The sequence below is a fragment of the Sinohyriopsis cumingii genome, unplaced genomic scaffold (assembly GCF_028554795.1).
Source record: "Sinohyriopsis cumingii isolate HCF-2022 unplaced genomic scaffold, ASM2855479v2 utg000426l, whole genome shotgun sequence".
Taxonomy (NCBI): Eukaryota; Metazoa; Mollusca; class Bivalvia; order Unionida; family Unionidae; genus Sinohyriopsis; species Sinohyriopsis cumingii.
Window position 1 is genome coordinate 9,053,903 of NW_028315897.1, and position 20,780 is coordinate 9,074,682.

Below are 20,780 nucleotides of genomic sequence, written 5' to 3' on the forward strand. Positions count from 1 at the left end.
ATTACAAATTTCATTCGTTATCTTAATATGAACATTCAATCAAAAATATATTGACATTGACATTTATCAAGCTCAAAATTACTTCAGAAGATATTGTACATTCAGCGTATTTTGAAAGGCATGACATAATTTTGAAAATATTGCATGTATATATGCAATAAATTTGTACCCTTGACAATTTTGCTTGTATACACACCCACAAATCTATACTTATTTTATATACCTCTTGTTAAAATAAGTATATGTTGAATACATGTGTGTAATAAATATATCCTAACCACATTGTATTTTACAAGCACTCTATAGCCATTAAAGTTACTTCGACAGATGCAAAGAAAAAAATTCTCTTCAATAAATTTCATTCAGAATATTTTTTAAATAATAATTTCTTACTAACATAAGCAGATTGAACTGTCCATGTTAACTCTGAGAAATTGTAGGTCTGGTGGCACTTCAGTTTTCACAGAAATTATTAATACTGATCCAAGGGAAGTAACTTCTCCATGAAATTATTTAATTGCCCTGGTAATTTATTGTATTCTGAATAGCACATTAAGTTTTAAAATGATTTGAAATGTACCTCTCAAGGGTCTTTGCAATGTTGAATTCAATCCCACTTATTTGTTTGGGATCAAAATACCATACCTTTCACCAATATTGTGTTTACGGATATCGATTTTCACATCATAATTCTTTTTCATGTTTTCACCAGGAATTTGTATTTTTGTTTTGGGAAATTCTTTTTCATAATCTGTTGTATATTTCTAACTTTCAAATTGTTGTTTCTCAGGGCAACCTAATATGAGGTCTTCAAGCAAAGTTATCTCCCTTCCAAAGATCACTAAAGGTGGAATTTTTCCAGTAGTCTTTTGAACTGTAAACCTTTAGGCTATCATTGCAAAAGGTAAATATCCATCCCAGTATGTTCGATACTCAGAAACAAAAGGTGAAAGCAAATTCAGTATTGTACAGTTGGCTTTTTAACCATGATATTTGATTGGGGTCTTGTAATGGTCATTCAGGTTTTCTTGACAACCACAAACTGAAATATTTGATCCCTGATCTGTGGATCCGTGTTGTTATGTATATTTAATTTATTTTGTGTACCTGGTATTTGGCTTGGTTGAGGGTTGTGCTCACCTGATTTTTGTCATGATTGTAAGAAATAAACATGTGTTGTCTAAAAATTAAGTTCAAGACCTAACCTTATTTACAAGTTAGTGAATTTTTCCATTGGACTTGATTAGTTTTCTTATGCATTATGTTGTGATATAGGTCAGATGACAGTCTTATATAAAATGGGATTTGGTAAACAACTATTCACTACAATTTTATGATCCGTCTGTTAAATCACTTATAGCTGTTTTCAGATATTTTTTGAGGCAAATTGTATAAATTAATTGGAATTACAAAGTGCTGATTGATTTTTGAACAAAGATACTAATTTTAGGATTATTGAGAACTCAAAGACGTTTTGGATTATATCAATGTGCTACATCAGGACATTCCACATTCTTGGTTCATCAGGACATTCAAGACTTTGAATTAGTTCAGAACATCCATACTTGGGATTATTTCACATATAATTCACAATGCTGGAAGTTCCTCTTAAATTTTCACTTTGTAACTTAGAGAAATTCATTATATTTTTATTTGGCTACACTTGGTTTCGCTTCTTTCAGTTACATAGTTTGGGACCATAGAATCATAATAGTGTATATGAGCAATATAACCCCAGATCTGGATATGAAGTTTTGAATTAGGCCAAATAGAATATGTGTGTTTCCAATCAGCCAGCCATTCCTGTTCCTCACTGCTGACACTAGCACTGTCTTCACCATGTTAAAAACAAAAGATAAAAAAATCATATTAAATATAATTTAAGAATAAAAAGAAAACCTGCCAAAACCATTGCAGTAAGAATCACATATATTATTGGCCTTAATGTTTTGTCTGCAGTCTGTGTTTGATATATATACTTGATATAGGAATGGCTTAAGTCTGCAGTCTGTGTTTGATATATATACTTGATATAGGAATGGCTTAAGTCTGCAGTCTGTGTTTGATATATATATATTTGATATAGGAATGGCTTAAGTCTGCAGTCTGTGTTTGATATATATATTTGATATAGGAATGGCTTAAGTCTGCAGTCTGTGTTTGATATATATACTTGATATAGGAATGGCTTAAGTCTGCAGTCTGTGTTTGATATATATACTTGATATAGGAATGGCTTAAGTCTGCAGTCTGTGTTTGAGATATATAATTGATATAGGAATGGCTTAAGTCTGCAGTCTGTGTTTGATATATATATACTTGATATAGGAATGGCTTAAGTCTGCAGTCTGTGTTTGATATATATACTTGACATAGGAATGGCTTAAGTCTGCAGTCTGTGTTTGATATATATACTTGACATAGGAATGGCTTAAGTCTGCAGTCTGTGTTTGATATATATACTTGACATAGGAATGGCTTAAGTCTGCAGTCTGTGTTTAATATATATACTTGATATAGGAGTGGCTTAAGTCTGCAGTCTGTGTTTGATATATATACTTGATATAGGAATGGCTTAAGTCTGCAGTCTGTGTTTGATATATATATATACTTGATATAGGAATGGCTTAAGTCTGCAGTCTGTGTTTGATATATATATATACTTGATATAGGAATGGCTTAAGTCTGCAGTCTGTGTTTGATATATATACTTGATATAGGAATGGCTTAAGTCTGCAGTCTGTGCTTGATATATATATACTTGATATAGGAATGGCTTAAGTCTGCAGTCTGTGTTTGATATATATGCTTGATATAGGAATGGCTTAAGTCTGCAGTCTGTGTTTGATATATATGCTTGATATAGGAATGGCTTAAGTCTGCAGTCTGTGTTTGATATATATACTTGATATAGGAATGGCTTAAGTCTGCAGTCTATGTTTGATATATATACTTGATATAGGAATGGCTTAAGTCTGCAGTCTGTGTTTGATATATATTCTTGATATAGGAATGGCTTAAGTCTGCAGTCTGTGTTTGATATATATACTTGATATAGGAATGGCTTAAGTCTGCAGTCTGTGTTTGATATATATACTTGATATAGGAATGGCTTAAGTCTGCAGTCTGTGTTTGATATATATACTTGATATAGGAATGGCTTAAGTCTGCAGTCTGTGTTTGATATATATACTTGATATAGGAATGGCTTAAGTCTGCAGTCTGTGTTTGATATATATACTTGATATAGGAATGGCTTAAGTCTGCAGTCTGTGTTTGATATATATACTTGATATAGGAATGGCTTAAGTCTGCAGTCTGTGTTTGATATATATTCTTGATATAGGAATGGCTTAAGTCTGCAGTCTGTGTTTGATATATATACTTGATATAGGAATGGCTTAAGTCTGCAGTCTGTGTTTGATATATATTCTTGATATAGGAATGGCTTAAGTCTGCAGTCTGTGTTTGATATATATTCTTGATATAGGAATGGCTTAAGTCTGCAGTCTGTGTTTGATATATATATTTGACATAGGAATGGCTTAAATCTGCAGTCTGTGTTTGATATATATACTTGATATAGGAATGGCTTAAGTCTACAGTCTGTGTTTGATATATATATATACTTGATATAGGAATGGCTTAAGTCTGCAGTCTGTGTTTGATATATATACTTGATATAGGAATGGCTTAAGTCTGCAGTCTGTGTTTGATATATATACTTGATATAGGAATGGCTTAAGTCTGCAGTCTGTGTTTGATATATATACTTGATATAGGAATGGCTTAAGTCTGCAGTCTGTGTTTGATATATATATATACTTGATATAGGAATGGCTTAAGTCTGCAGTCTGTGTTTGATATATATATACTTGATATAGGAATGGCTTAAGTCTGCAGTCTGTGTTTGATATATATATTTGACATAGGAATGGCTTAAGTCTGCAGTCTGTGTTTGATATATATACTTGACATAGGAATGGCTTAAGTCTGCAGTCTGTGTTTGATATATATATATACTTGACATAGGAATGGCTTAAGTCTGCAGTCTGTGTTTGATATATATATACTTGACATAGGAATGGCTTAAGTCTGCAGTCTGTGCTTGATATATATATACTTGACATAGGAATGGCTTAAGTCTGCAGTCTGTGCTTGATATATATATACTTGATATAGGAATGGCTTAAGTCTGCAGTCTGTGCTTGATATATATATACTTGATATAGGAATGGCTTAAGTCTGCAGTTTGTGCTTGATATATATACTTGATATAGGAATGGCTTAAGTCTGCAGTCTGTGCTTGATATATATACTTGACATAGGAATGGCTTAAGTCTGCAGTCTGTACTTGATATATATACTTGATATAGGAATGGCTTAAGTCTGCAGTCTGTGTTTGATATATATACTTGATATAGAAATGGCTTAAGTCCATTTTGTAAAATAATCTGATTCTACCATTAGATACTTTATGCACTGCTTGGTTTTTGGTAAAAACACATATCTGTACCTTCATTTAGGTAATTTTACTTGAGCCACAATTTGTACAGTTCTTGTGCCATTTTTTTCATTTCTTCCAAAGACTTACCTGAAGAATCCAGTGAAGTACATTTTCTAAAATTGGATCTTGTAATTGTAACTTTGCTACAATAGTGAGGTGCACATTTTCTATATCTAAATTCTCTAGGTCAATTTCTGTACCATTAACTAATTTCAGAATTACCAGCATTATTTATTTAAGACTCTGCACATCAATTTTAGTCTTTTTTTTCTCTTCAGAATTAGAATTTGATAACTATAATCACATTTATTATGTTTAAATCTTGTATTTGTATGCTTTGTTTCAGTACTAATCTCTTTAGGTGTATTACAGAATTCAAGTTCACTCATTTCATCCATGCTATATTTTGTTTTTGCCATTTTATTCTGTTTTGGGGGTTACTATTTGGACCAGATTCTTCCGATCATTCCTCACACCTTCTGTTCTTTTGCACAGAGCTCTACCAAGACTGAGCTGAAGTAAAAGACAGGGACAAAAAATTGTCACCATCATGTTGTAGTCACCGTCGTTTCTGAGTCATCATTGTGTCAAAGTCATTGTCGTGTTTGAGTCATCATTGTGTCTGCGTCATCGTCGTGTCTGAGTTAACCTGGAGATATAAGAGCATACAGAGGATCATGCTATACAGAGTAAATTTTTTGTAACAGTCTTATCTTTGGTATGTTGCCCATTCAATCAATACCAAAGTGTAGTTGCTTTGTACACGTTTTATTTATAGTGCCATATCTACCGTATATGTTGGGACACTTTAATTATTGGTACACCATAAATTAATTTTTTTGTGCACTTTATATTCTGGGACCCATTGTTTTTTCTCGAATCATAACTTGTGGGACACCTTTTAAATGATTTGAAAGTTACATGTCGGAAAATGCACTCTAACCAGATGAAAGGAAATTATTGGGGAAAAGTTGTTTATTCAAGTCTTTTAAACATAAAATTGTTTTATTCAATTCTTTTCTACAAAGAGAATGCCTACATGTGATTGCATGGGTGTGAGATTAAATTCTGCAAATATGACATGAATCTTAACTTTTGAATATTGTTAATAATAGTTAACGAATCAATATACTTTTTAGTGGGTGCAATTATATCTCACTGTAAAGTCCACCAGTATACTGCCATCATTATTATAACATGAATATGGTCATGTGATAACTCACTGTAAAGTCCATCAGTTTAGTGCTGTCATTATTATAACATGGATAAGGTCATGTGATATCTTGCTGCTAAGCCCACCAGTATACTGCTGTCATTATTATAACATGGATAAGGTCATGTGATATCTTGCTGCTAAGCCCACCAGTATACTGCTGTCATTATTATAACATGGATAAGGTCATGTGATATCTTGCTGCTAAGCCCACCAGTATACTGCTGTCATTATTATAACATGGATATGGTCATGTGATAACTCAATGTAAAGTCCACCAGTATACTGCTGTCTCTATTATAAGAGGGATATGGTCATGTGATACCTCACTGTGAAGCCCACCAATGTGCTGCTGTCGCTATTATAACAGGGACACAGTCATGTGATGCCTCAAAGTAAAGCCCAAAATTATGCTACTGTCATCATTATAACATGAAAATGATCAGGTGATACCTCACTGCATAGCTGATCATTATACTGCTGTCTCTATTATGACATGCAATATCTCAATATACAGTCCATCAGATTAATGATGTCTCTGTCATGGACATGTTCTTGTGATACCTCACTGTAATGCCAATCAGTATACTGCTGTCAATCATAACATGGACATGGTCATGTGATACCTCATTGTGTAAAGCCAATCGGTATACTGATGTCTCTTTTATAACATTGATATGATAATGTGATACCTCACTATAAAGCCCATCATTATAGTGCTATCTTTATGATCTCAAACTGAAATTTAAAGACTTTTCAGGATCTCATCAAACATTTTATAAGCCAAATACTCATATCATTTTCCACTGTGTTTCTTTGCATTTTGGTTCACCAAAACACATCAGTTAGAAGTCTTTCTCTTACCACATGAAAACTGGCCAGCAATGTTGATTTCCTTTAATTTATTTCGGCAAATTCAGCAATACCTTTCATGTTGCTGAAGAGGTACAAGGGCTGGTTGGTGGAATGAGTGGGGTTAAGTGTACACAGAGTCACTTAAATTTGATGATGTATTATTTGTTTCCATTTTGCACTCAACTACATTCCAGGTTTTCATTTCCCCTGGAACTGAATAGGAACTTTTCATAATAAAGTAAAATCAGAAGGTTAGTGATTCCAAATATTTTGCAAGTGTTTGTGCTTCACACTTTTTGAATATTATTTCAGCACATTCAACAATTTTCCCCATGATCTACAATATTATGACAATGCACACTTTATGCTTTGTACATATCACCTATGTAGTCAGACAACCACTTCTTGAGCACACTATCCCACTTGTACGTATCACCCTATTTAGTCATACAACAACTCCTTGAGAACACTTTCTATGTAGTTAGACATTCATTTCTCCTTGAGCAGTTTCCACTTGTACGTATCACTCTTTGTAGTCAGACAACCTCTCCTTGAACACAGTTTCCACTTGTACATACACAGTAACACCTTGTGTAATTAGGCAACCTCTTCTCTTTGAACACAGTTTCCACTTGTACCTCTCACTCTTTGTAGTCAGACAACAACTTCTCCTTGAACACAGTTTCCACTTGTACGTACACAGTAACACCTTGTGTAATTAGACAACCTCTTCTCTTTGAACACAGTTTCCACTTGTACCTATCACTCTTTGTAGTCAGACAACCTCTCCTTGAACACAGTTTCCACTTGTATATATACAGTAATACCTTGTGTAATTAGACAACCACTTCTCTTTGAACAGTTTCCACTTGTACATATCACCCAGTGTAGTCATACAACCACTTTTCCTTGAGCACACTTTCCACTTTTACCTACCACCCTATGTAGTCAAACAACCACTTCTCTTTGAACACAGTTTCCACTTGTAGATATCACCCAGTGTAGTCATACAACCACTACCCAGTGTAGTCATACAACCACTTTTCCTTGAGCACACTTTCCACTTTTACCTACCACCCAATGTAGTCAAACAACACCTTCTCCTTGAGCACAGTTTCCAGCCATGATTTTCCAGCCATGATGTTCAGGCAGAATAATTCTTTTCATGGACATTGTTCAGTTGTATCATTAATCAGGAAATGGCTCTGTCCTTTCCATCACATCTTTTCCTTCAACCAATCATTTTTTTTATTTTTAATGGATTTTGCAAAAACTAAATGGAACATCACTGACTGTTACTTAAGAAAAGAAAGGATACATATAATATGAGATCCAATTTAATTTTGTGAATATCACTATTTTATTACTCCATGTGTTAGTGGAATAGCTTGAAAGACTTTGTATATAACACCATACAAGATTGGAACCTATTACTGTATATACTCATATATTAGCCTGTTCGCATATATGCTGCTCATAGTATTTTATAACAGTTTAATAATTGTCGTGTCACTGGAAGTTACTTTTTTACATGCCATTGTCTTAGAACGCAGAAAAAAATATTGTTTCATGTCCCAAGATTTACAGCAACTACAGTTATCAACAAAATACCTAAAAACTGTCAAGTTTAGACACGTGCCTGTGGATAAGCCGATCTCCTTCTTCCAGGCCTTTATTTTTTCCTACATTATTTGGCTTATACGTGAGTATATACGGTACCTAGTATTATCAAGATTATTGTGATTTGAGTCTTTTTAAACTGACTGTTAAGTCTCACCTTTAGTGTCAAAACAACACCAAATTCACTGATAGCTATTACTTGTCAGAATGGGTTTTTAGTGACATGTTTCTGAAGAAAGATTTTAAATGTTTGAATTGGTTTTAGTGATATGTTCAATACTGTAATTAGACTGTACTTGTTTCAACTGTTTTTTGCTATTATGTCTATTTTTAAAATAAGATTTTACTAGTTTGTTTTTAGTAATATGTTATTATTATGAAATAAGTTTCCTAGCTTGATTCGGTTCTTAGTGATGTATTTATTTTTTAAATAAAAATTAATGTCTTAGTCTTATATAAAAAATGTATAATTTAGCCTAATATATAATGTATAATTTAGCCTAATATATAATGTATAATTTAGTCTAATATATAATGTATAATTTAGTCTAATATATAATGTATAATTTAGTCTAATATATAATGTATAATTTAGTCTAATATATAATGTATAATTTAGCCTAATATATAATGTATAATTTAGTCTAATATATAATGTATAATTTAGCCTAATATATAATGTATAATTTAGTCTAAAATAAAAAATGTATAATTTAGTCTAAAATAAAAAATGTATAATTTAGCCTAATATATAATGTATAATTTAGTCTAATATATAATGTATAATTTAGTCTAAAATAAAAAATGTATAATTTAGTCTAAAATAAAAAATGTACAATTTAGTCTAATATATAATGTATAATTTAGTCTAAAATAAAAAAATGTATAATTTAGTCTTATATATAATGTATAATTTAGTCTAAAATAAAAAATGTATAATTTAGCCTAATATATAATGTATAATTTAGTCTAATATATAATGTATAATTTAGTCTAATATATAATGTATAATTTAGTCTAATATATAATGTATAATTTAGTCTAATATATAATGTATAATTTAGTCTAATATATAATGTATAATTTAGCCTAATATATAATGTATAATTTAGTCTAAAATAAAAAATGTATAATTTAGTCTAAAATAAAAAATGTATAATTTAGCCTAATATATAATGTATAATTTAGTCTAATATATAATGTATAATTTAGTCTAAAATAAAAAATGTATAATTTAGTCTAAAATAAAAAATGTACAATTTAGTCTAATATATAATGTATAATTTAGTCTAAAATAAAAAAATGTATAATTTAGTCTTATATATAATGTATAATTTAGTCTAAAATAAAAAATGTATAATTTAGCCTAATATATAATGTATAATTTAGTCTAATATATAATGTATAATTTAGTCTAAAATAAAAAATGTATAATTTAGTCTAAAATAAAAAATGTATAATTTAGTCTAATATATAATGTATAATTTAGTCTAAAATAAAAAATGTATAATTTAGTCTAATATATAATGTATAATTTAGTCTAAAATAAAAAATGTATAATTTAGTCTAAAATAAAAAATGTATTATTTAGTCTAATATATAATGTATAATTTAGTCTAATATATAATGTATAATTTAGCCTAATATATAATGTATAATTTAGTCTAAAATAAAAAATGTATAATTTAGTCTAAAATAAAAAATGTATAATTTAGCCTAATATATAATGTATAATTTAGCCTAATATATAATGTATAATTTAGTCTAAAATAATAAATGTATAATTTAGTCTAAAATAAAAAATGTATAATTTAGTCTAATATATAATGTATAATTTAGTCTAAAATAAAAAATGTATAATTTAGTCTAATATATAATGTATAATTTAGTCTAAAATAAAAAATGTATAATTTAGTCTAAAATAAATAATGTATAATTTAGTCTCATATATAATGTATAATTTAGTCTAAAATAAAAGATGTATAATTTAGCCTAATATAAAATGTATAATTTAGTCTAATATATAATGCATAATTTAGTCTAAAATAAAAAATGTATAATTTAGTCTAAAATAAATAATGTATAATTTAGTCTCATATATAATGTATAATTTAGTCTAAAATAAAAAATGTATAATTTAGTCTAATATATAATGTATAATTTAGTCTAAAATAAAAAATGTATAATTTAGTCTTATATATAATGTATAATTTAGTCTAATATATAATGTATAATTTAGTCTTATATATAATGTATAATTTAGCCTAATATATAATGTATAATTTAGTCTAAAATAAAAAATGTATAATTTAGTCTAATATATAATGTATAATTTAGTCTAAAATAAAAAATGTATAATTTAGTCTAATATATAATGTATAATTTAGTCTAAAATAAAAAATGTATAATTTAGCCTAATATATAATGTATAATTTAGTCTAAAATAAAAAAATGTATAATTTAGCCTAATATACAATGTATAATTTAGTCTAAAATAAAAAATGTATAATTTAGCCTAATATATAATGTATAATTTAGTCTAAAATAAAAAATGTATAATTTAGTCTAATATATAATGTATAATTTAGTCTAAAATAAAAAATGCATAATTTAGTCTAATATATAATGTATAATTTAGTCTAAAATAAAAAATGTATAATTTAGTCTAAAATAAAAAAATGTATAATTTAGTCTAATATATAATGTATAATTTAGTCTAAAATAAAAAATGTATAATTTAGTCTAATATATAATGTATAATTTAGTCTAAAATAAAAAATGTATAATTTAGTCTTTTATATAATGTATAATTTAGTCTAATATATAATGTATAATTTAGTCTTATATATAATGTATAATTTAGCCTAATATATAATGTATAATTTAGTCTAAAATAAAAAATGTATAATTTAGTCTAATATATAATGTATAATTTAGTCTAAAATAAAAGATGTATAATTTAGCCTAATATATAATGTATAATTTAGTCTAAAATAATAAATGTATAATTTAGTCTAAAATAAAAAATGTATAATTTAGTCTAATATATAATGTATAATTTAGTCTAAAATAAAAAATGTATAATTTAGTCTAATATATAATGTATAATTTAGTCTAAAATAAAAAATGTATAATTTAGTCTAAAATAAAAAATGTATAATTTAGTCTAATATATAATGTATAATTTAGTCTAAAATAAAAAATGTATAATTTAGTCTAATATATAATGTATAATTTAGTCTAAAATAAAAAATGTATAATTTAGTCTAAAATAAAAAATGTATTATTTAGTCTAATATATAATGTATAATTTAGTCTAAAATAAAAAATGTATAATTTAGTCTAATATATAATGTATAATTTAGTCTAATATATAATGTATAATTTAGCCTAATATAAAATGTATAATTTAGTCTAATATATAATGTATAATTTAGCCTAATATATAATGTATAATTTAGTCTAAAATAATAAATGTATAATTTAGTCTAAAATAAAAAATGTATAATTTAGTCTAATATATAATGTATAATTTAGTCTAAAATAAAAAATGTATAATTTAGTCTAATATATAATGTATAATTTAGTCTAAAATAAAAAATGTATAATTTAGTCTAATATATAATGTATAATTTAGTCTAAAATAAAAGATGTATAATTTAGGCCTAATATAAAATGTATAATTTAGTCTAATATATAATGCATAATTTAGTCTAAAATAAAAAATGTATAATTTAGTCTAAAATAAAAAATGTATAATTTAGTCTCATATATAATGTATAATTTAGTCTAAAATAAAAGCAGATCTGTGTTTATGCAGATTGTTTTTAGTAATCAGTAAGACAAACACAGACCCAGATATGCAATAACATAATGTGCAAACAGATCTGAGTTTATGCAGATTGTTAATAGTAATCAAAAAGACAAACCTAGAATATAGTTTGATGTGACATCCACCAATTTGAGGAATGCATCCACTATGTCTTTAGCGTTCACACTCTTAGCACGATAAAAGGTCTGGCGACTCCGATTTCCAATCACATTGAACCATAAAAAACCGCACCATCTGGTCGATGACAGGCGCATTTGTGTCTTTACCAGTATAGCATCTCTCCACTACAACACTCAAGCACTCCAGATCCACATAGATGATATTCAGGACTTTCATCTTTCGCTGCACAGAGGTAAATTTGACAGTGTTTTTGCCAGGTTCGAGCATGATTATGCTCTGTAGTTTCTCACTGATACCTCAAAAGTCTTGACTGCTTGGGGGGGGGGGGGGCAAGTGGCCGATTGGTCTAGAGCGCTCTCCGTTACAGATCACTGCCATCTCACCTTTGTCTGCGTGGGTTCGAGTCTAGGATTCAGCTAACTTGGGTATGTGAGAAAGCTTGCCAGTAGCTTCTCGTGGGTTGGTGGTTCTTCCCGGGGTTTTCCCTGGTTCTTCCTCCACCATTGATACTGGCCGCCATGCATAGCCTATCATGTGCTAAAATATGGCGTTAAACTCAACAACAACAACAACATGACTGCTGGGCATATCTTGTGTTAAATACACAGATGTTTTTTGTTTTTTATACCCTTGTATTTCCTGTGCCGTTTAAGCAGCCCACCACCATCTTAGATCCATATATTGTGTGATACAGAATCTAAGTCTTTCATTTCACTAAAGAGTTAATTTTGCATTTGGGAGTTCGTAGCACATGAACACGTTAACAACGATACCTCCTAGTTCAAGAGTTTCAAATTTCTTCAGTGCAGCTTTGGTCACTTGCAATGGACACTGGACACTAGATTTATCCAAACCTGAGTTTACCCAGATGGAATCAGGTCACAATTAGTACTTCCAGTTCAGTACCCATGAACGTAGTTCTAGTCTATTCTTAGGACATTTTTTCCTCTCATTTTGATGGTCATATAAAAGGTACATTTATGAATTTTTGGCAGGGATTTAAAGGGTTTTGTTTATTGTTGAGAAAATGAGCTCAGGATGTGGTTTTCCATGTGTATTTCAGCGACAGGGCACAATGAATAATAAGGCCTTGGTGATGAACTGGAAGTGAAATCTGTGTTCTGTTTACATGCTGCTCTGTTGACAGTCCAGCCTCTCAAAAAAATGCAGGTCAACCTTTGACAAGAACTTCACCGTGAAGTCATCTTTGAAGGTATTTTAGATTAAGATATGATTTTTATTGATTGTCACACAATGGAAAGGTCAATATTGAGAACTATATATAGAGAACATATAGGAAAATAATAGTGTTCTATGGCCTGTCAGTGCAGTATTGGAGTAAAGTTTAAATTGGTATAAAATCTATATTAATAATGATAGACGCATGATATTTGAATATGTTATGTATATTGACTTTGAAAAATAAGAATGAAATAAAAAATAAAATATTAATTTTTATTTTTAAAAATTTAATTGAAATTTTAAAAAAAGATAATAACCCCCCCCCCCAAATGTACATATACAATATTTTTAGGAATGATATTAAATGATATCAGCACGTATATATTCCTACACCATATACAAGCTCCAGTGTTGGATATTTGTCAGAGAAAATATCTTTGTAAGTCAAAATGAGACCTTCATTTAAAATACATGAAGACAAAATTCTAGTTTGTATTGGTCATTCAAACTATTTATTAGGGGTCCAAGCAATTAATTATGTGTTTATGATGGGGTCACTTCCCGAGTAACACATCTGCTGCTTGTATTACCTTCAGTAATTGTTTATAAACGTAGTTATAAGGTATTTAGTGAGAATACAGAGATGAAAACTTTATTCTAATACCTACCCAAGTTCTCTACTAAATCATTTTAAACTGTCCGAGAATGAAATACAGGTCAAAGGGATAAAATATACTTTCTCCAGGTATATGTACCCTTGGATGTAAAAACCCCACCAAAATGATGCAAGATGAATACAAAATGCATTCCATTTTATTGTTCAGTTTGGTTAAGATTGATTGGTGTAGTGCAGCATTGTGGCCTATATGATGTTATGGGGATCATAATGGTCCATCTTACTTTATGCATTATTAATTACTAATAATATTTGTTAACTGACACTTTTAAGATTACATAATAAATATTCAAACAGATTATTTCAATGTAACTTTGTGCAACTGATTACATATCCCACATGAACAAATATCCATATATTTTAGAATGTTTGGGATCAAAAGTTCACATTCAGTACATCATATAGGCTGACATTGTATCTATAGTGAATGTGTAAGGCACATTTCTGGCTGTGTGCACTGAAAATATCCCAGAATGTTATTTTCATCATGAATATGCCTATTTATGGCAACATTTCAGTTTAATACTTTTTCAGAGTGTGGTATTATAGCATCAGCTGATATTTGATTCCATTGAATCATTGAGCTTAATAATTAGTAACCAACACTCTTAAGATGCACTATAAATGTTCCTTAAAAATGCACTATAAATGTTCAAACAAATCATTTAAATTATGTCTGCACATTTGATCTTAACATGTACATTGCATATGTCTCACAAATGCAAATTTCCATCCTTGTTTACTAGTTTTGGGGATCAGACTTTCACATTTAGTTGATGATATAGGTTTTTTTGGTACCTATAGTCGATCCGTGTGACCATATTTGGCTCTATTCACTTGTAATATCCAAATATTTTTCCCCTCATGAATAGAACTGCTTATAGTCATATATTTGTATTTAGTACATTGTCGCTTGACTTTCCTTTATACTAGTATGTACTAATGTTCACACCAATGATCAAGCCTCACCATCCCAACATTGCCTTAAATTGTATGATACGTAGTCTACCTGATTAGTTATTTAACCTGTAAATGGATACATATACTTCTAGAAACCTGATTTATTTTTAGGATGAATTTATCACTTTAATAGATGGTCATTGCTTCACATTTCTGAGTGCCACTCTCTCAAGTTCAATATTTTTGTCCATGCTTGTAACCTTAATGTTAATTTGAAATCACCATGTCTAACACATTTTAACTTCAGTTTTACCTACATCTTACTGTTTTCTAGAATTAAGTGAGACATGTTATATCTTTTCAGGTCTAACTTGGTATCTGGAACAAAATGTTATAGTTTGATCAGCTTGGAAGCTCTCCAGTAGCCTGATGGTGTTATCAAGGTTTCATAAGGACATGTGCAGTGTACTGCCATAGGTGACCAAGATTAGTTCATATCACTACACTGATATATAGCACCTCAAAGACATGACTTAGGTCTTCATGAGAGAGATTAGCATCATTTTTCATTAAGATTGAGCCTTCCTAGAAAATGTATTTTCCTATCCCATTGTTGCCTTTTCAAGTTAATGACATTGAAATGGAATGCATTTTTGCTATAAAACATGGCAGTGGTCCCATCAGAACTTTAAATCTGAGTGCGCTATCAGTTATACAAGCAACTGCCTAAGTACCTGACACATAGCACATGCCATTGTTTTTTTAGTGTGTAAACCTAGATGCATCTTGTCAGGCATATTGTGGTTTGCTGCCAAAATCACTATGAGCTATGTTGCTCCATTACCCCTGGGAAAAATGTTATCAGTTGTACAGAACCAGACTATCATTTGTTTTAGATACTATTTATTGATCAACTTTGCTGTCTAAAATTGTCAAACTGAGTTTAAAACTTGCATGAAAATTAAGTTTTTCAATACTATTTAGTTTTTAAAATTGCAATTTTTTTTTTTTAAATTTTCAATAAAATTTAATTTATCAACAATTTTAGAATTCAAATGCATTTCCAGACAGGCCCTATCTTGTGTTACAATTGTATTTTGACTGCATTGACAAATTCCAGTAATTAAGGAAGATATTGCAAATTTAGTTTTGGTTTCTCAAGAGCACTTGGATCAAAACTGGCACCCTGTGGAACACCAGCACTACACACGTTCTGACAGATGTCACATGTCTTGTTTGCAAGGAAATTCAAAAAGACTTCATGTATAAAGTTGAAATAGATGTGGCATGCAAATATAAGTTTGACTAAAATTGACCATAAAATGTGAGCCTATCGGGAGTCGGGTCACAATTAGTACTTCCATTCAGTACCCATGAATGAAGTTCTAGTGTATTTTTAGAGCATTTTTAGAGCATTTCTTCTTCTCTTATTTTGATGGTGATAGATAAGGTACATTTATGAAGTTTTGGTAGGGATTTAAAGGTTTTTGTTTATTCTTGAGAATATGAGCTTAGGTTGTTATTTTATATGTGTATTTTGGTGAAAGTACACAGTGAGTAATAAGGCCTTGGTCATTATCAGGAAGTGAAATATGTGTTCTGTTTACATGCTGCTCTGTTGACAGTTCAGCCTCTCAAAAAATGCAGGTTATCCTTTGGCGAGAACGAGAACTTCACCGTAAAGTCATCTTTAAAGGTATTTTAGATTAACATATGATTTGTATTGATTGTCACACAAAGGAAAGGTCAGTAATGAGAAACAAATGTAGTGAACATATAGTAAAATTAATATATTGTTTGTCCAGATGCTATTTTTGGGGCAAGTATTGACTGTCACGCACCAGTTATAGTGCAAACAAGATTGCCCACTCAAACCAACGATTTTCAAGATTCCTCACGTTGATCACTGACCTGGGAGGCGGCCATTTTTGTGTTGCTATGTAACTGATCCAATAAATGGGTGATAGAGAGGGAGAGAGATAAACACTGACCTGGCCACATCTTTCGAGAGTCCAACCCTATCCTGTATTGGTGTATTTCTCCAACATTTCAAGAACCTTTTCAATGCCTCTGCCAATTTCATAGCTGATGGTGCTGCTCTCTTTGCGTTTCAGGATCACACGGACACCACTGTGAGTCCACGGAGTAGCAGTTTTGAATCCATCTTTGTCACGACTAAAGAGCATAACTACGAGCTTTGAGATCATTGTCTGCTTTGACCCCAGTATGACCAAAGTTTAACAAAAATGCTGCTATTCCGGGAATTGAGTCTGTTAGCAGTTACTGAGAGTCTTTCGCTGGTTTGTAGGTGAACGGAATAATGGCCAAATGATTTTCCAACTCACCAGTTTGCTTCTGAAATTTGAATTCGGTCACTCGTAATTGTTGTGATCCTGCCCGAATATATTCAGTTGCGTTTGTGCTGATAGCAGATGCAGGACAACCAGTTTGTTCTTCATCAGCACGAACACTATCATAATCTTGTCATTTCTAGGGTATTCGAGTATTGTTCGTGCACGCACATTTTTTAGATATTTATATCATTGGTGATGGTGGTGCCGGTAATAGTTATTGATTCAGCACAAAGGTGTGACTCAATGATACTAGCATGTATATGTATACCATGCTGCTGTGCGAGGTTTCTTAGCTGCAATGCGGCAGGCGTGCTTATGTGAAGGGCAGGGACAAGTGCTTTCCTAATTAGGATATTGTGTAGATGGCTTGTTTGACTTTTGGTATTGTGTCAGAATCAAGAACTGTGATCACTTCATTCCTGATGATTATTTTTTATCTATTTCTGTTCTATTGTTCTTTTGTTTTGATATCCCTTTGTGAAGGTACACGGGCGGCAACATGTTTATGTGGTTTTAATTTCTGTCTTAGTAAATTAATAATATTACCAGACAGATCCACAAGGTTGGCAAGGCTGGTTACATAATTTGATCCGATGCCAATTTTCAGGTCGGATGGTGACCACAGACCTTCAGGTAGTATGTGCGTGTGTATTCTGCAGTACTCGCATTGGCATTATCTGCTGCAGATATTGCATTTTCCAAAGAAGGTTGCTTTGAATTTGTTGCGTCCCAATACCACGATGCGTTTGCCTTCCAATACCATGTACTTCCTATTTACTACTGTTTATCTATTTGACAAAATAATTTAATATTTTTTATTTTAGCAGCACTCTCTGCTTCTACTCATCATAGCGAACACAAAGTTGTAAATCAATGCTTGCCACGATAATTGACCACGCATATCTCTGAGTAAAAAGCATAATAATTTTTCGGTACTGAAGTGAGGATATGTGACTTCATTCGACTGATGAGAGGTCATTATCTTTTCCTCAGTGCACTTAGTGTAAAAAATGACCAAGGCATTTTTTTATTGCTCCATGTTGAAACATAAAGAATATAAAACTGACAGAGCTATTCCAAGCTCTTTTTTTCAAAGACGTCAAGGTCAGGAACGTGCATTGAAATCAATATCTTTGTTGGGTCTGATAAACCCTGGTCTGATTTTATTTTGGAAACACATTAAACGTTCATTTCAGAAGATTCAGTATCACTTACTGGCGATCATGCCAAGGTATCCCCATTTAAATTGCAATGTACACAGAAGCTACTCAAAGTCTTTGTTAATAGGTACTCTGTGTCTGAATAATACTCTTCTTCTAGCGAAATCTTACTATTCATTTGGGAAGAGTGCAACATTATTAACGATCCTATCCATTGCCAAAACCTGTCATCAGACTTAATCTCAGAACCAATGACTGTCAGAACAGCGACCTCTTTATCAATCTAAGGAATTCATGTATTAATAGGCAATGATCTAAATGGGTATTAGGTCGTGTTTAATCCACCTGTAACTGAAACGTCTGGTTGGAACATAAACTTAATTAAATCGATATTGAAACCGCTAATTTATATCCTGCTTGTACAGTTATCAGAGCTATGTTTACTTCAAGATGTTCTGTATCTTAATGCATTACACGTCATTGGTGTACAGGGCAAGTAACATTATCACCAAGTATCTTATTCAGCGACATGATGATATTTCATATATATATATATATATATATATATATATATATATATATATATATATACAGGCAAGTTGCACCTCCCAAATATTCTCATGGTAATGACTCCTGATCTATCTATCTGTTGGTGTCTCTGTCAGTCTGCCTGCCAATACATCTGTCCATCTCTCTCTCTCTCTCTCTCTCTCTCTCTCTCTCTCTCTCTATATATATATATATATATCTGTGTATGTCTTTGTGTGTGTGTGCTTGTACATGTGTGGGTGTACTTGTGTGCGTTCGTGGGTCTGTGTATTTCTTCTCAAGATAATAGGTGAAAAGTAAATATTTATAACTTAACTAACTAGATGTAATCCTGTGTATGGTTACAATTTAAAAAAAAAATCATTGGTTACAATTTTTTAAAAACAAATATTCATTTTTTGACACCAGTCATTACGACAAAATCGGGCTTAAGTAGAATGATTTGTAGACAATTTACTGCTGGGCCTCTGAAGGTATGCCTGTATAAGGCAATCCAGAAGGACAGATTATAAAAAACACCTTAATCAAATAAGACCTATGGTTTATTTGAATATGTTCATTACAATAGAATTAATTATGTGTTACTTGTGTTTGCGTATGCAATCTAATTTCTGATTTATTTAATTACATATTCATTATAATATAATTGATTCACTTTGAATGTCAAGCATAACATAGGGACCGCTCCGGTGGTCTAGTGGTTAGAACGTCCGCATCGGATGCGGGAGGTCGTGGGTTCGATTCCCGGTCAAGTCATGCCAAATTCGTATAAAAATGGTACTAACAGCTGCCTCGCTTGGCACTCAGCATTAAGAGGCTAGTGTTAGGGCTGGTCAGGATGGTGTCAGGATTATTTGACTGGGTGGGACATCATACTACACATCTGCGGCATGATGCCCCAGTGCTAGACATCACTATAAACTGCCACACTGCAGACATCGGAGCGATATGACTGAACAATTGTTAAACCTACATTACAAATCCAAATCACACACACACACACATGCACATACCATAGGAAGCATTTCAGGGTACAATGAATGTTACAAGTATTCATAAAATACAGATTCCCTATTTAAAGTATTAACCGGAATGGAATTTTTTTTTTTATCAATTACACATTCATACATTTTGGTATCACAATTGTATGTTCATTATAAATAGCACAGTTCAGTAAATATAATACAGATTTCAGACACTCAATATAGGAGTATATAATTTGGTGGAATAATACACACTGCATGAAGTTAAGACACCCGTAACACCATGTACAAATATGACCAATCATTATAGTCCCATGTTTCAGCTGGTATTTTTTTGGACTTGTTGATCCATGACGTCACATTCAGCAAACTTGTATGTATGGATTGTAAAATATGAATAATATATGCACGACGGTAATATTATCTAGATTTAAGTACAACACATTAGCTGTGATCATTTGTAGATACACTGCAGTATACGTTAATAACAAATTATATTTAAATTGAACAAAGGGTGCTACTATTGTCAAGCATTTCAATCATAATTAAACAGGTTTATGTAATTAGAATATATCCACATTTTCCACCACTACACTACAATTGATTAATGTTACACATTATAAAGTCACTTCTTAAATATCAACCTTTAAGTTTGTGTCAGTTTTCTAAACTAACAAAATCACTTTTCAACACCATAAAACCCCTAATTAATAATGTAATGCAATCTAACTACTAATTATTAATGTACAGATTCCATCAATACTAAGAACTGCAACAAACAAGAAATCTTAAATAAGCATACTTTCTAACAATATGAGCTTCTAAAATA

The 20,780-nt window shown here is 30.9% G+C and overlaps 1 long non-coding RNA gene across 2 annotated transcripts; it reads left to right on the forward strand.

Annotated features, from left to right (window-relative positions):
- The first annotated feature begins 764 nt into the window (after nt 1-764).
- LOC149774151 (uncharacterized) lies at nt 765-19,360 on the forward strand. Of its 2 annotated transcripts, none has more exons than XR_016417009.1 (4): nt 765-904; nt 5,003-5,225; nt 13,211-13,360; nt 15,270-19,360. It is a non-coding gene; the product is annotated as an uncharacterized LOC149774151 (long non-coding RNA). The 2 variants fall into 2 exon arrangements; XR_016417010.1 differs by having other exon boundaries at nt 5,003-5,196.
- The last annotated feature ends 1,420 nt before the right edge of the window (nt 19,361-20,780 follow it).